Source organism: Canis aureus, chromosome 10 (assembly GCF_053574225.1).
Source record: "Canis aureus isolate CA01 chromosome 10, VMU_Caureus_v.1.0, whole genome shotgun sequence".
Classification (NCBI taxonomy): Eukaryota; Metazoa; Chordata; class Mammalia; order Carnivora; family Canidae; genus Canis; species Canis aureus.
In genome coordinates this window covers 56,257,198-56,274,530 of record NC_135620.1, presented here as the reverse complement: position 1 = coordinate 56,274,530, position 17,333 = coordinate 56,257,198, and the positions used below count along the sequence as shown (strand labels likewise).

Sequence of the window (17,333 nt, the reverse complement as noted above, 5' to 3'; positions counted from 1 at the left end):
AACCATTGGATTGTACACGCTTTGAGTGGGTGAAGGGATGATATGTGAATTATATGTCATTAAACCTATTGAAAGAAAAAGTTAGAGAGGGAGGAAGAGAAAGAGAGTGGGGTATCGCCAACTATAAGTTGTGCAAGAAAGGCAATGCATTAGGTGCAATAGGCCCCTATCTGTAGTTCCTTAGATCAGATGTCTGAATTCAAGATGGTCATCGGATCCATGCAGCAGGCAAGATGGGAAGGTCTGAATCAATGCCATTGAGACAAGAAGCACATCCAAGTCCTCAGAAGTATGGGAGGAGGAGCTAACTCCTGAGGTACTTATGCATGAAGGTATCCCCTCAACCCAAGTCACAGCCTTCCTCTTTCTGTCCTCTTCTCCCTGGGAAGAACTTACTTTGTTCTGGTCTGGGGACAAGGAAGGAAGACAGAAGGACTGAGACTGTTTCTATAAAGACCAATAACCTTGTCTGCAGGTAACTCCCCATGGTAGCAAAAGGGCCCTTTCTTAGGGCCCTTACTCTGAAGTCCTGCTTTTCTGGGAGGATTTTCAAAATAAACAGTAATAGACTATATATAACTTATCAAATAAAACAGGAAACCATGAGTCTACCTGATATAAATTAATAAATGAATACATTGAAAGTTTAATGAGAATGAGATATTTACACACTCTCCAAGTATTTCCCCACAAAATACTTATTAATTACAAAGAGAAGAAGAAGAAATCTACAATGGAGAAGTCTGGCAAACACCACCTTAACTAGGTGACCAACATGAACACTGTGAATAATTGGACAAATCAAAATCATAAGCCATCTGAAAGACAGTAAGGAAGCAATGAGAGAATCACAACAATATTTCTGTGACTCTCTACCTAAGAGGCATAAGCTGAATCTAATTATGAGGAAACATCCAACAGTCGCAAGATACTCTACAAAGTAACCGGCCCATAACCATCAAAAATATTAGTTATGAGAGTCAAGGAAAGACTAAGAAACTTCCAAAATGAAGGAGACCAAAGATACAAGAAACATCACTAAAAGTAACATGATGTTTAATACGTGATGCTGAACTGCTTCCTTTTGCTGTAAGAGACATTCTGTGAAATGTGAATAGGATCTGATGATTAGACAGTACTACTGTACTAATGCTAATTTCCTGATTTTTATAAGTGTGGAAAGCTAGTGGTAAGGTTCTGTTCCTCACATATCCCACTCTCCCACCCTGTGTTTCCTCTCTTGGATTGGGGCAAAGAGAGTAAAGATGGAAAAAGGCAAATGTCTCTTACTCAATTAGATGAGCCTGTTATCTTTTCTCTGGTTAATAATAATGCATGTGTGTGTGCATGTGGGTGTTTGCTTTACATATTTTGATGCTGTTTTTTATTACACAAAGATTTATGATAGTTATATATTCAAGGAAACTTCACTCTTTATCAAAGGTAAAACTTTTTGTCTCATTTAACCTGTTTGGCCTTGAATCCTGTTTAGCCTGGATTTGAGATCCTGCTTTCTTTGTTTGTATGTGCTTGATGTAATCTTGCCCACTCATTTACTTTCTTATATTTTTTCAATCCTAAATTATGCCATTTCACCAGTTTTAAGTATACAATCAGTGGAATTAATTACATTCATAGGGTTCTACAACCATCACCACTATTTCCAAAACTTTTTATTATCCCAAAAAGAAACTCTATAGTCTCCAGCCTCTGATAATCTCTAATCTATTTTGTGTTTCTATGAATTTGCTTATTCAAAGTACTTCATATAAGTGGAACCATATAATATTTATGGTTTTGTGTCAGGCTTCTTTCGACTAGCTTAATGTCTTCAAGGTTCATCATTGCTGTAGCATATACAAGAACTTCATTCCTTTTTATGACTAAATAATATTCATCATATGTATATCTCATATTTTGCTTATTCATTCATCTGTTTATGAACACTGGTGTTTTTTCCACCTTCTGACTATTATGAATAATGCAGCTATGAACATTGATGTACAAATATCTGCTTGAGTCCCTGCTTTCAATTCCTTTAGGTATATACCTAGGAGTGGAATTGCTGGATATTTATTTTTATTTTTATTTTATTTTATTTACTTGGGGGGAGGAGAGGGACAGAGAGAGAATCCTAAGTAGGCTCCACACCCAGAGTGGAGCCCAGCATGGGGCTCAAACTCACAACTCTGAGACCATGACCTGGGCCAAAACCAAGAGTCAGACGCTCAACTGACTGAGCCACCCAGGCACTCCACTTTTGTTTTTTACTTTCCCTTTTCACTTTGTTTTAAAAATTTCTCTTTTAGACAGCAAGCTAAGAATTTTTGTCTTAAAGAAATGTAACTGTTTGCATTTATTATTATAATACATATTTAGTATTCTATCACCTACAGATAATTTTAATTCATTCTTGCTCTTTCTAGAGTTTACTGTTGGTGTGTTGACCATGTATTCCCTCTTTTTTATCTTCTCTAGAGAGAGAATATGTGTATGTGTATATATACATACATATTACATTATACATAGCTATGTATTATATATTATAATGCATTTTTATTATGTATATTAATATATGATATATATGTTCTGCCTATAATTCAACAAATAGTTATATTTTTTAAAAGTATTCTTTGGGACACCTGGGTGGCTTAGCAGTTGAGCACCTGCCTTTGGCCCAGGGCGTGATCCTGGAGTCCCAGGATCGAGTCCTACATCAGGCTCCCTGCATGGAACCTGCTTCTCCCTCTGCCTGTGTCTCTGCCTCTCTCTGTGTGTCTCTCATGAATAAATAAATAAGATATATTTTTTTAAAAATTTTATATTAAATAAAAATAAAAGTATTTTTTAACTCACATTTTTTTTTTTTTTTTAGTATCAGTCAAGAGTAAATCAGTACTTCCTGAGTCCTTTTTGCTTCTTCTTTGAGACTATTTTTAACTTTTCACTGTTTTGGACCACTTCTACAACTTCTAAGATTTTTCTCTGTTTAACAGGCACTTGCCCCCTGTCCTTTGGTACCAGGGCTTTCCCACTGAGTTCCTAAGTTTGGTTCATCTTGTGACAATCATGAATACTTCTCCAAGTTCTTTATTCAAAAGGGTATGTTTTTAAACCCTTGCATATTTGAAGGTATCTTTCTTAAGGTTTTAAATGTTAACTGTAGCTTTGTGGGACATCGAATTATTGGATCACAATCTTTTTCTTTATTCTTCTGGAAACTCTGTAAACATTCTCTATTGAAATCAAGGACAAGAGTTTAAAGCCAGTCTGATTTCTCTTCCTATGTAGGTTTCCTCTTTAGGATGTGTGTATACTTGCAGGATTATTAAAAGCCCAATTCTTCAAATATTTTTGTAAGGTGTCAATGTAGGTGCATTTTCAGCGATTTTTGCCTGGCACATACTGATCTCTTCCAAGTGGCATTCTCTGGATTGTGTAGTGTTCTCTTATCTACTGAATGATGGCTCTCGCTGGTACCACTCTCAGAGAAGCATGGAGTGTCTGCGTGGTGCTGCTTTATTCTCTGGTCTTCATACCTATATACTTTCCTCTTGTCATTTTAATTTCTCCTCTTCCCTGCATTTTTAATGAGATGTTTCGACCTTGACCTCTTTAGCACTGATTTAATATTTTACAGCACCAATTCTATTCTTTAATCTCACCAAGGGATTAATGGTGATTTTTAATTCTGTAATTACATTTTTAGCTTCTCTTACAGTGTTTCCTTTTCTCATTAATTCTCTTTTCACTTAATCTTTTTTTTTTTTAAATCTCATTCTTGGTGGAATCAGAAAAGACCCCAAATAGCCAGAGGAATATTAAAAAATAAAACCATAGCTGGGGGCATCACAATGCCAGATTTCAGGTTGTACTACAAAGCTGTGGTCATCAAGACAATGTGGTACTGGTTCAAAAACAGACACATAGATCAATGGAACAGAATAGAGAATCCAGAAGTGGACCCTCAACTTTATGGCCAACTAATATTCGACAAAGGAGGAAAGACTATCCACTGGAAAAAAGGCAGTCTCTTCAATAAATGGTGCTGGGAAAATTGGACATGCACATGCAGAAGAATAAAACTAGACCACTCTCTTGCACCATACACACAAAGATAAACTCAAAACGGATGAAAGATCTTAATGTGAGACAAGATTCCATCAAAATCCTAGAGGAGAACACAGGCAACACCCTTTTTGAACTTGGCCACAGTAACTTCTTGCAAGATTCATCCATGAAGGCAAGAGAAACAAAAGCAAAAATGAACTATTGGGACTTCATCAAGATAAGAAGCTTTTGCACAGCAAAAGATACCGTCAACAAAACTCAAAGACAACCTACAGAATGGGAGAAGATATTTGCAAATGACATATCAGATAAAGGGCTAGTATCCAAGATCTATAAAGAACTTATTAAACTCAACAGCAAAGAAACAAACAATCCAATCATGAAATGGGCAAAAGACATGAACAGAAATCTCACAGAGGAAGACATAGACATGGCCAACAAGCACATGAGAAAATGCTCCACATCACTTGCCATCAGGGAAAAAATACAAATCAAAACCACAATGAGATACCACCTCACACCAGTGAGAATGGGGAAAATTAACAAAGCAGGAAACCACAAATGTTGGAGAGGATGTGGAGAAAGGGGAACCCTCTTGCACTGTTGGTGGGAATGTGAACTGGTGCATCCACTCTGGAAAACTGTGTGGAGACTTCTCAAAGAGTTAAAAATAGATCTGCCCTACGACCTGCTGGGGATTTACCCCAAAGATACAGATGCAATGAAACGCCGGGACACCTGCACCCCGATGTTTATAGCAGCAATGTCCACAATAGCCAAACTGTGGAAGGAGTCTCCGCGTCCATCGAAAGATGAATGGATAAAGAAGATGCGGTTTATGTATACAATGGAATATTACTCAGCCATTAGAAACAACAAATACCCGCCATTTGCTTCGACGTGGATGGAACTGGAGGGTATTATGCTGAGTGAAATAAGTCAGTCGAAAAGGACAAACATTATATGGTCTCATTCATTTGGGGAATATAAAAAATAGTGAAAGGGAATAAAGGGGAAAGGAGAAAAAGGAGAAAAAATGAGTGGGAAATATCAGAAAGGGAGACAGAACATGAAAGACTCCTAACTCTGGGAAACGAACTAGGGGTGGGGGAAGGGGAGGTGGGCGGGGGTGGGGGTGACTGGGTGACGGGCACTGAGGTGGGCACTTGACAGGATGAGCCCTGGGTGTTATTCTATATGTTGGCAAATTGAACACCAATAAAAAATAAATTTATAAAAATTTAAAAAAAATCTCATTCTGTGGCATTTTAAACAATGTCTGTCCCTCTACTCCTGTGGCTTTCTGCCTTTATTTCATAGGGGCCATATATTCTGACATATGTAACAGAATGTCGAATAGGATTTTCCCTATTGATCCAGAGCTGATATGAAGATCCATATTAGGACAAAGGGCTAGTTGCCTATGTTCTAGTTCAAGGGATGCAGTCTGCACAGACCCCATGACTTAATCCTGTGAATTTGACAATTTGAGGGCTACAGGCCACCCTTTGGTTTCCTGAGCAGACAGCCAGGCCTACGTTTCTGAGAATGCTCCCACAGAGGAATGACGAAGCCCCAATTCCCAGCTTTCCCCCTCCCCTTGAAGCTGGTGAAGGCAGACCTATCCAGAGCCCAGGAGGCTTCTTTTACAGGAAAAAGCTCTAGGGCTTCACCTAGTCAACATCATCCCTGGAGGCGAACTCAGCTTTTTCCCTAGCTTCAAAATCCTCCCATTTCCTCTTCCTCCCCAGACGTCCTCCTTGCCTCAGCCTAGGAACAAAGACATTTGGACAAATCCGCAGAAACTTGCTAATTGACAGACGGGCCAGGTTCCTGTTGCCCTGGGGGGGTCATAGGCTTGTTGAGCACTGCCAGGGGAAGAGGAGAAATGAACAACTGAGCAATAGCACTGGCTCCTGTATTTTAATGCATTCAAATATGTCCCCTCAAGGAGTTTGCAGACCCTCCGGGATACAGGGAGTCTGAGCTGAAACAATTTTTCTTAATTGCTGAAGCAGACACCCAAATAGAATCCTGGATTTGAGACTCCCATATGGAGATTGGCTCACTCTGGTTACAGGGTTGACGAAAACCCCATTGTAAATCAGGGTCTGCCGTAGTGGGTTTTTCAGAGCACTATTTCCACAGAATGTTAATAGGTATTTCTGAAAATAGGGTTTCAGTAAAAATAAATTTGAGATATGCATAGTAAACAGTAGCAGTTTCTTTTCTGCAGGACTTCTTGGCATCTTGCATACTAATTGCTTATTACTCAGTCATTCATCTTGCATACACTGAGCATCTATTGTGTACAAAGTGTTGTGGAAACAGGTGAGATTTCCACATGGTCCATGCCTGCAAAAAGCTCACAGCTGAGCATTCCAACACCTTACCACTCAAACTGTGGTCTGGGCCAGTAGCTGCAATGCCAACTGAAAACTTGTTAGAAATTGAGACTCTCCAGCCCCACCACCCGAACTACAAAATCAGAACCTGCATTTTAACAAGCTCCTCAGTGATGTGTATGTAAGTTAAAGTATGAGAAGCCCTGGAATCATGCATTGTTAGCAGAGAAAAAGAATACAGGAGAAAGAAAGCTGGAGGCCTTTTACTGTGGAGTCCAAGTAAAATAGTGGTAGCAGAATTAAGGAGGGGCACATTGTCCTCACTTCAGAATAGACACAGCAAGGCTCTGGACAGGAAGACTGAAGAAGACACAACTCTATTTTGGCATCAGTATTGGCTGAGGTAGGGTTCACTTTGAAGAAAAGAAAAGCCCTAAGTAATAGGCACTTATACAAGATAAAAATTTATTCTTCTCTTACTTTTGGTAAGTCCAGCAATAGGAAATACTGGACTGCTATGGCATACCACAAGATCAAAGACCCATATTCTTTTTATCTTGTTACTCTACCATGCATTCCAAAAGTCAGCTTATAGTCCAACATGGCTTCAGGGCTTCCAGCCACCACAGCTGCATTCCAGTGAGCAGGATGTAAGAAAGAGGAGCATATCTTCCTACTTTTAAAGACACTTCCTGGGCATCTGGCTGGCTCAGTGGGTAGAACATGTGACTATCTCAGGGTTATGATTTCAAGCCCCATGTTGTATGTAGAGATGACTTAAAAATAAAATATTAAAATAATAATAAAAGTAAAAGCACTTCATGGGATGCCTGACCTTCAGCTCAGGTCATAATCTCAGGGCCCCAGGACTGAGCCACATGGCTGGGCTCCCTGCTCAGCAGGGAATCTGCTTCTCCCTCTCCCTCTGTGTGCGTGCTCTTTCTTAAATAAATAAATAAATAAATAAATAAATAAATAAATAAATATTTTTTTTTAAAGTAAAAGCACTTATACACCATCTCTATTTACATTCCATTGCATGAATGTGGGAGACTCTCAGGGAAGAACCTGGAGAGAATGTGAAAGGTAGCTGAAGACCCAGCAGAATTTAAGTTATTGCTAATATAAACTCTGTTGTGCCCACAGTGAGTGAGGACCAGGAAATTCAGGTTATACATGTTTCTAGAATCAGAGAGAATGAGGAAATTGAAAAGTTCTCCAGTTCCGGTGTTTCAGGAATTGGATAGGGTCATCCCACTCAATGGTGCCAGTCATTTCTCAATTTCCAAATAATGATAATAACATTAAATTCACGGAGAGAATTTTCTGAATTTAAATTTTTTATTTGATATTTTCCTTAAAACTCTAGTGCTTGCAATTGCTTATCTACTTTTGAGTGGAGATTTTCACAAAATAAGTGAACAAATGGCAAATGGTGAAATAAATATTAATAAGAAAAAGAATAAAATTGCAAGTTCAACAACTTTTCCATGAGCATATGGTTTTTACTATATTTTGCATACAGAAAAGAGCCATGTTTCCCTCAAGTAAACTGTTTTTCTGGTTCCCATTTGCATGTTTGTTTTTTTTTTAATTTTTATTTATTTATGATAGTCACAGAGAGAGAGAGAGGCAGAGACATAGGCAGAGGGAGAAGCAGGCTCCATGCACCGGGAGCCCGATGTGGGATTCGATCCCGGGTCTCCAGGATCGCGCTCTGGGCCAAAGGCAGGCGCCAAACCGCTGCGCCACCCAGGGATCCCTCCCATTTGCATGTTGAGATTTCCCAGTGAACTACAAAAGGAACAATGATGTCCAGACACTCCATTTCTGAATGAAGTTGAGGTCCACGACTCTAGAAAAAGGCAAAAAATAAGCCATGAAACCAGAGAGTCCAAATCAGATGACCCCACTGCCCTCTGTGGCCCAGTTCAGACACCTGAATTCCTGTCAGAGTTGCCCTCAATTCCTCCCCCAGACCTGCTAAATCAGAACCTGAATTTTAGCAAGATCTCTAACATGGCTCATGTGCACGTTAAAATCTGAGAAGCACTGTTCAAAGAAAGGGGTTTAAGGATGGGATTGATTAGGGCACTTGGGTGGCTCAGTCAGTTAACTGTCTGCCCTTGGCTCAGGTCATGATCCCAGGGTCCTAGGATAGAGTCCCACGTCGGGGCTCCCTGCTCTGCAGGGATCTGCTTCTCCCTCTGCCCTTTCCCCTACTCATTCTCTCTCTCCTTCTCTCTCTCTCTCCCTCTCTCTTTCTAAAAAATAAAAATCTTTTAAAAAAATAAAAGAATGGGGTTGATCACAAGCATGGGGTGGGAGTACGTTAGGCAGGAATGTTTCTTTTTTTTTTTTTTAAGATTTTATTTATTTATTCGTGAGAGACATAGAGAGAGAGGCAGAGACATAGGCAGAGGGAGAAGCAGGCTCCCCACAGGAAGCCCAATGCAGGACGCTATCTCTAGACCCGGAATCACGCCCTGAGCCAAAGGTGGATGCTCAACCACTGAGCTAACCAGGCATCCCTAGGCAGGAATGTTTCTTGAAGCTGATTCCTGGAAGCTCTGTGTGTGTATGTGTGTGTGCACACACGTACCAAGGAATGTGTCTGCCCACAGGTATGTGGAAATAAACAAAGAAACACCGATCTTGGTTTGCCCGGAACAGTGAAGCTATATAAAATGCTTTGTCCTTAATACACATGAATATACTTTCTCATTCATTCATTTACATACTACACATATTTTCACATGCATCAGTGGCATACATTCATATGCAGGCACATGTTCCCAGGCACACCTGTCCACTCGCTTGCCTGTACATATGCACATGCATTCACACACACACCCAGGCCTGGGGAGACAGTGATGGTGCTGCTATTCACAGGCCCATTTCCAAAGTGTGAATAGTGTGCCATGTGTTGCTACCCTGGCTGGTATGTGGCTATCTCCAGATCCTTCTGTCCAGATTGCTGGAATTGTGCTGAGCTCTGCCCCTATCTATAGCAACCCATTTCCAGAACAGCCTCAGGATGAATGAATCACTGCAATGTTTATCATCTTGCCATGGGATGGCTTCTGTCTCTATCCCATCTCCCAGTATGTGAGTCATAGGACCTCATGTCCTTTTTGATATGAAAGGTGCTTTAAAGATCATCCCTTCTGACCTCCTTAATGTACAGAAGACTGAGGCCCAGAGGAAAATAGGGATTTGCTCCAGGCTACCCAGAAAATCAGAGGCAGAGCTGAACTTGAACCCTAATCTAGGGCCAGGGCTCCTTTGACCCTTTGCCCCACCCAAAGAAGACCTCCCTCCCCAAATCCTGATCCCACTGCTGGTCCTTCCTGGAACAGTACAACATAGTGGCTACAAGTGACCATGAGTATCTAGTGACACACTGGTCCCACACAGGGACCAAGGGGTACTGCTGTCCAGCCTGTGAGCTTGCCCCACTACCCTAATTCCCCCATGCAGGCCCTTCAAATGAATCAACATTCCTAGGTCCCCGGGAGCTCAGGGAAATGGAGCCAGGAGATGAGACGGGCAGACAGCAGAAGCAGTCAGAGCCCCAGAACCTCCTTTATCTAGAAAGCAAAGATGGCTCAGTCATTCCATAAATATCTTCTTTTCTCTCCATGCCTACTCTGTCTCCTGCCAGGTCTCAATCTCTCTGACTGGTATTCAGACCCATGACAGGCATGGTGGTACGGAGAAGAATCAGAGCTGAGGCTACCACATCCCCCTTGGACCCACCACTGCAACCCAGTGTGGAAGAGCAGAGAGAACTCATTGGAGGAGCACTTACCAGAGCAGTGGATATCCAAGCAAGTCTGGCAGAGTTAGCCCCATGAAGAGGGGAGGAGGCGGCATTCTAGAAAGAGGGAGAGTAAGCACAAAGGCCTGTAAGGAAAAGTGCTTTGATCATTCATTTAGCATGAGTGGGGCAGAAATGCAAAAAAAAAGAGGTCAGAAGACTAAAAGGACCATCTAAGCAGGAAGATGGCAGCATTGGGTAGGGGCAATCTATGTCCCAGGAGCTCCCTGGAGGTACTCAGGCTGTCAGAAACAAAACACACCAAGGAACATGCATATCAGTCCTCAATTAGTACTAAAGGGGAAACTGAGGCCTAGAGAGAGGTTGAGACACCCCAAATCACATCGTGGGCAGAAGCAGTATGAAAGCCAGAAACTCAGCCCCCTAACTAACAATCTGATTACAAGGTCACATCATTCCTTGTTGCTTGTAAATTTTGCCCATTCCAAGTTTGGGTATCAAAACATTTCTAGAGAGAGTAATAAAGACACGGGTTGTAGGGGGAGCTTTTCTTGCTGGAAACAGCCTGACAAAAGCAGAGATGGTGGCCCAGGGAGACCCACAGCTGAACAGATGTTGCCTGACCAGGTTGGAGCTGGATGCCTTGAATGCCCAGGCATCTGCAAGGAGCCCTGTGACCCTGGGGTAACACGCCATCAGGGACAGCTTCAGTAGGACACCTTCTCTGGCCTACCTCTTTGCATAGTGAAGGGAGGGCAAGGGAGACTCCACAGCCCCTCCAGCTCTGAGACTGCGTGAGGCACTGAGCTAGAGGAAGCCTCTAGAGACAGAACAAGCAGCTTCAGGTCCTGCTGAGTGTGTACTTGTCAGGGGGGTTATCTCAAGAGAGAGGAATCAATTATATTTAGTATTTTCTGCCCCATACATGATTCAGTTGAATAAAGAATGTCACCTTTGCTGTAAAAATCAATTGTAATAAGTAAAACACTTTTACACTCAACAAAATTCTTGGGATACACAAGCATTAATTAATAATGCTGCTGCTCCATCTTTTCCATCACCACTAACGCCTATTCAAGAGGACATAGGGTCAAAGAATTCCCAAGATGAGGAAAACTAGCACTAGCAGTAGCACAAACAAGAGGAACAGAGAAGATTATCCCAGAAGACAGGCAGAAGGGACCATGCCAAAGCCCAGGCAAAGCCCTCAGCTGCCCAGCTCAGCACAGGTATCAGCAAGTGGACCCAACACATAACTCTGCCATCCGGGACTCAGTTCCCCCATCTGTATAATAATGAGGCTATTGACCCTTCCAGCTAACATGTTCTGTGACTCTAGAATCTAGTCTAGGATTGACAAACTACAGCTTGCACACCTCACAGCCATTTCTGCATAGCCAATGAGCTAAGAATTGTTTTTACATTATTAAAGGGGTATAAGAAGAATAGAAAATTACAAAGAAAGCTATATGACACGGACTGTATGTGGCAGATAAGGCTTATAATAGTTATTATCTAGCCTTTTACAGAAAGTATGCTGATACCTGATGTGGATAATTTTGGATTTATGCTCCTGCCCCATTAGAGTTCATGGAACTCTTTGGGATAGGCAGGATTTATCATAGGCTATGCAATCATTGTGTAATTCTCTCTCCTCTACTGTCCTGTAGCTCTGGGAAGGATTGCACCAGGGCACTTCTAGACCAGAGCATATAATGGATCTTCAGTCTGAATGAAGTCTGCGCTTCTCACATCCTTGTAGCCTGTACACGGCACTACTTGGGCTACACAATTACTTCTGCATAATGTAGAATGGAACCATATGCTTATTTTATCCAATAACCATTACTGAGGGTTTTACTAGGACAAGGTTTCATGCTAGGCTGGTGTCCAGGCCTGGCTCTTTCCATCAGGAACTTACAATCTAATAAAAAACATCAGACAGGGACACAAATAACTATAATACAAGCTAGACCACGATTCATGCCCCAAAAGAAAGTTAGAGAAAGTGAAATGCACACATGAAAGGGAGAGGTAATTATATCTGAACAGGAATTAACACTCCACTAGATAAATGGGCAAAACCAGGAAAAGACGACTCCCAAAAGGGAATACCTTCCTTTTTTTTTTTTTAAACATTTTTTATTATTTACTTATTTATGATAGTCACACACACAGAGAGAGAGAGAGAGAGAGAGAGAGAGGCAGAGACACAGGCAGAGGGAGAAGCAGGCTCCATGCACCGGGAGCCCGACGTGGGATTCGATCCCGGTTCTCCAGGATCGCGCCCCGGGTCAAAGGCAGGCGCCAAACCGCTGTGCCACCCAGGGATCCCGGTCATACCTTCTAATAAAACAAATATATGGGAAAACTGTCAGCCGTAAGGGTAGTAACCAGAAAAATACTAACAAAAAGTACAATGAGATATCTTTTTATGATTATTAAAATAGTAAAATTTCTATTTCAAATCATAATGCCCAGTGCTCTCAATGGTACAATGAAATGACTCTTGCACACTGCTATTAGATGGGGGTAAAATTGAATAACTCTTTGAAATAAATTTGATAATAATATTGAATATAAAAATATATGAACTTTAAGATCCAGACATCCCATTTCTAACAATTGGACCAAAGAAAATAATTCAAAATAAGGAAAAGTTTATATACAAATATATGACATTACTACAGTAGCAGTTATTTGGAAGCAATATAAAATCTCACCATGGGATTCTCTTCCCTGGACCCCTTTTCTATACCAGCCACCTGACTATTTAATGATAACTCACGTTAGTAGAATAGGACCTTGTCCCTACAAACATAAGAGGAGTCTTCTCCCTGAAAAAGGGGGACCAGTCTCTGGTGGGTGCCCGGACTGACACAGGTGAAGGTTGGGCTCAGTAAGTAGGTGTTTTCTGCCACATGGACAGGAAAAACACAGGAGATTGGTCAGCTGAGGGAAGAAGGAAAGAATGAAGTTAACACAGACACAAGGTACACCTCATAGCATTTGCATCCCTGTTCCAGAGGTCCCCAAAGCCTAGCCACATACCTATTGTTGGTTTCTGTGAGATGCCTCAATATCCTCTCCACAAAGATCCTTTTTATGCTTAAGCTAATTTAGGTTAAGTTTCTACATGTAACTATTAAAAATTGTGATGAAGTCTATAGACACAACATTGGAGAAAAGCCTTTTGACCTAATAAGGGTTAAAAAATAAAACATTTACTGCATTACAAATGTGTTACAAATTCAAAATTTGTGGACAGAAAAGGTAGAAAGGAATACATTAACATGATAAAAGTTTGCCAGCAGTGGAATAGAAGTGATTATTTTCTCTATTCTCATACTGCTGTGTTGCTTTTCCTAAACTTCAAAAAAAAAAAATTCTGAGTGAGGAGATGAGTCATAGACCAACACAACTGTGATGTCCAGCTTGTTGCTGGACAGAGGGCAGATACAGGGCCATGGAACCCAAGGGAAGGATATTTTTATTACCTCCACCTAGAGATCAGAGAAAATGCCATGAAGGAGGCTGTATCTGAAATGGGTTTTTAGGTAAGAAGGGGAATTGAGATGGAGAGAAAGCAGAAATGAAAGCTTGGAGGCAGAGAGCACCTCGTTTGGGGAAAGATGTACCATTCCTCAGGCAAGAGCAAGCCAATGCCAAGATCAGTAGGAAATCAAGCTGCAGTGCAGAAGTTTTAAAGGGCTGACCTTCAGCCCACAACAGCCCCGTTGCTTTTTATTTGGTCAACACAGTGATCACTTATTTCTAAATTAATTGCTATGCCTCTCATCTCTAACTCAACTCCTCTAAGTTCTGCTTTGTGATGCCGGGCCTAGGACTCTTATTCTGCTTGGCCAGTTGGTACGTTCTTAGCCTCTGCAGATAGAGGGTGTAGAGGGAAACCACATGGTGGAGAAGTAAGGGATACACACATCCCAGGTGGGAGCAGTCACTGATTTAGCTTTAATTTATAAGACTGTTCACACACCATGTGATCCAGCATTCCCACTCTAAGGTACATCTTTGAGAAACCCATGTGCATCGGGAGACATGCCTGAGAATGTTCATAATGGCATAATTCATGATAGCAAAATTTCCCTCCCATAGTAGGGAATGGGGAAAGGGGAACAGGATAGACAGTGTGCCCTGGGTTTGGACACTCTCTTCTTCAACTACCAGACCCCAGAGCACAAAGCCTCATGCCCTCCCTCCAGCAACTCAAGATAACCATCACTGCTCAAGGAGGGCCTCAGTTTACTGGCCAGAGGATGACAGAAAATCTGCTTCCTTTCTCTAACGAAAAATTAAACAAAACGAAAGTCTCAAAACTTTAGAAACACAGGCAGTTTCCTCCCTGGGTAGGGAGCTTTGTAGGCTATGCTGAAGCCTGGGAAGAAAATGCTTTTGTTCCTTCTGGAAAGCCCACAGGAGTCAACAAAACAAGACACCAATTAATTTTTCAATAACATAATCTGTTAGATATCCAGAGATATCCAGTGTTAGCCAAAATCCAATGTAACCTGCTTTAAAAGAATAAGACGTATCTCCCCATTGCTTAAATACAAACTAAAAGGATAGAAATCTGCACACAGCAGGTAAGTAATGATTTCAGGGTGCCAGGAAGAAGTGTGTCTCATGAGTGAGAGGGCTATGGAAATGCATCATGGAGTTTTGTTTTGAGTCCTGTGTTTGGCTCAGGAATGACCCCCAAAATATCCAGGTCCTAATCCCTGAACCAAGGAATGTCACTTTATAGGGCAAATGGGGCTTTGCAGGTATGCCAGGGAAGCTATCCTGGATTACCTGGGTGGGGCCTCAACATGATCACAAGTGTCCTTATAAGAGGGAAGTAGAGGGAGACGTCACACAGAAGAGAGGAAGACGATGTGATTGTGGAGGAGGAGGTTGAAGTGATGTAGCCACAGGCCCAGAGATGCCCACAGCCACCAGAAGTTGAAAGAGGCAGGGGGCTGGAGCCTCTCCTCGAATGTGACTTAGCCCTCTAAGATTCAGTTTGAATTTCTGACCTCCAGAACCCTAAGAGAATAAATTTCTGTTGTCTAAAGACGCTAAATTTGTTAGAGTAGGGGCGCCTGGGTGGCTCAGTGGTTGAGCATTTGCCTTCGGCTTGGGTCGTGCATCAGGCTCCAAGCAGGGAACCTGCTTCTCCCTCTGCCTATGTCTCTGCCTCTCTCTGTGTCTCTCCTGAACAAATAAAATATTTAAAAATAAACAAACAAATAAATAAATTTGTTAGAGCAGCCATAGGAAACTAACATAAGCCGACTGCCAGGACCCTGTGACTTCATTGGCAGCAACCTTCTTTACCTAAGAGACTTGAATAATTGGGTGGCCCCTTGATTTATCTGTAAGGTATAAATAATTTGTGTCTTGGAAGAAGGAGGAACGTGAAACTGAATAGGTAAACTGAGGTCAGATCACAAAAGACCTTAAATGATGAGCTAAGGATCTTGGCTCTTTACCCCCAAATTTTGGGAAGCCAGAAAAAGTCTGGATTAGGGAAAAGATGTGAGGAGATTTTTTTTAATGCACCTTAGCTCTGTAAAGAAAGAAATGGGAGGCAGCAAAATAATAAGCCAAGACACAGAGAAGCAGCTATTTCTATCATGCAGGAAAGAGACAAAGATGACAGGACAGGTGAAAGGACACTCATGAAGGCCTTAGGTCCTAGCCGAGAAGGGAATAGTGGCTTTTATAAGGGAAGTAGAGGAGGGCAGGTAATTTTCAAAAAGGACAATCCAGGTTCCATCTGGTTTGGATGACATATGCAAGAAAAGGAAGGCATTTGATCACACCTCCCTGCATTTATTTTTATTTTTTTAAGATTTTATTTATTTATTCATGACAGACACAAAATGAGAGAGGCAGAGACATAGGCAGAGCGAGAAGCAGGCTTCCTGCAAGAAACCTGTTGTGGGACTTGATCCTGGACCCCAGGATCATGCCCTGAGCCAAAGGGAGACGCTCAACAGCTGAGCCACCCAGGCATCCCCCTGCATAATAGCAAAACCAACTAAATTATTCACTTACAAAGAGAAAGTCTTTTAAATTCCAAAAAGACCAGTGCAACTCCTGTTGGTGCCATGGTCAGTGAAAGCAAGCTTGCACACTCCCTTTGAGACAAATTTTGAATAACATTTCACATGGGCCTTCGTGTGATCAATGCAAGTGGGACACAGATGTGGGGCTTTTATAAAAGAGGTGGCCTGGTAAGGAGAAAGATGCTTTAGGCTGGAAGGCAGGAGCTCTTAGGTTCAGCCCTGGCTCTTCCATTAGCTGTGTGGCCTCAGACAAGTACTTGGCCCTCTCTGGGCATGTCTTCTCCTAGATCAACAGTATTCAAACTGGGTGGCAGAGCTCTAGAATTCTGAAAAGGTGCCCAGGGACCATAGAGGCCTGGGAGTGGGTAGGGGGTCCCTCTCCTGACTCCTGGAGAGGCTGGTCAAATGTGACAATATTTTCCTTCCTTCAGCTGATACATACTGACTCCTCACTCTCTGCCAAACACTGTTCTGAGTTCCTACCTGTATTATTTATTTTACAGATGAGGAAACTGAGTCACAAAGTGATGAAATGACTTGTTTGATGTTGCAGAGCTCAGAGGACAGAGCTGGGATTCACACACACACACACACACACACACACACACACACACACAGAGTCTGGCTCTAAGGCCTGTGGTTTAAGAAGCTTGCTTCATGTCCCCACTTACTCTCTCCCTCCTCTATGCTCCATCACCCCTGCAATACACTGTCAGACTCTCCCAGGGTATGCTGGAAGCAAGTCGCGGTTCAGGACCAAGTCAGGTTTACCTCTGTCCGCCCGTAGAACACAGCCTGGCCTCATAGGCTTGGCTCTTGGTTACCACTACTAAGGGGCTGTCCAAATGAAAATTTAAATGGGGGAGGAGGGAGTCCAACAATGAGATGGTTCCTCCACCCACTCACTAGGCATCAACTCTGTGCCAGACCCTGTAGACATAAAGAGGAATCTGACTGGGCCCCTGACTTCCGGAAACCCAGCCTGGCCAAGCAGACAGATCCAGAAGCTGATAAGAAGCCCTGTATACTATTGTCTACTGTCACCCAGACAAACCCTGCATTACA

At 42.1% G+C, this 17,333-nt stretch overlaps 1 long non-coding RNA gene across 1 annotated transcript in view; it reads right to left on the bottom strand.

The window, feature by feature from the left end:
- Window positions 1-7,795: 7,795 nt before the first annotated feature.
- LOC144321753 (uncharacterized) overlaps window positions 7,796-17,333 on the bottom strand; it is a 74,983-nt gene continuing 65,445 nt past the window's right edge. The window contains exons 2-3 of the long non-coding RNA XR_013387281.1: window positions 10,228-10,322; window positions 7,796-8,271 (exon numbers count right to left, since the gene is read on the bottom strand). This is a non-coding gene — a long non-coding RNA (uncharacterized LOC144321753). The remainder of the gene's footprint in view (window positions 8,272-10,227; window positions 10,323-17,333) is intronic.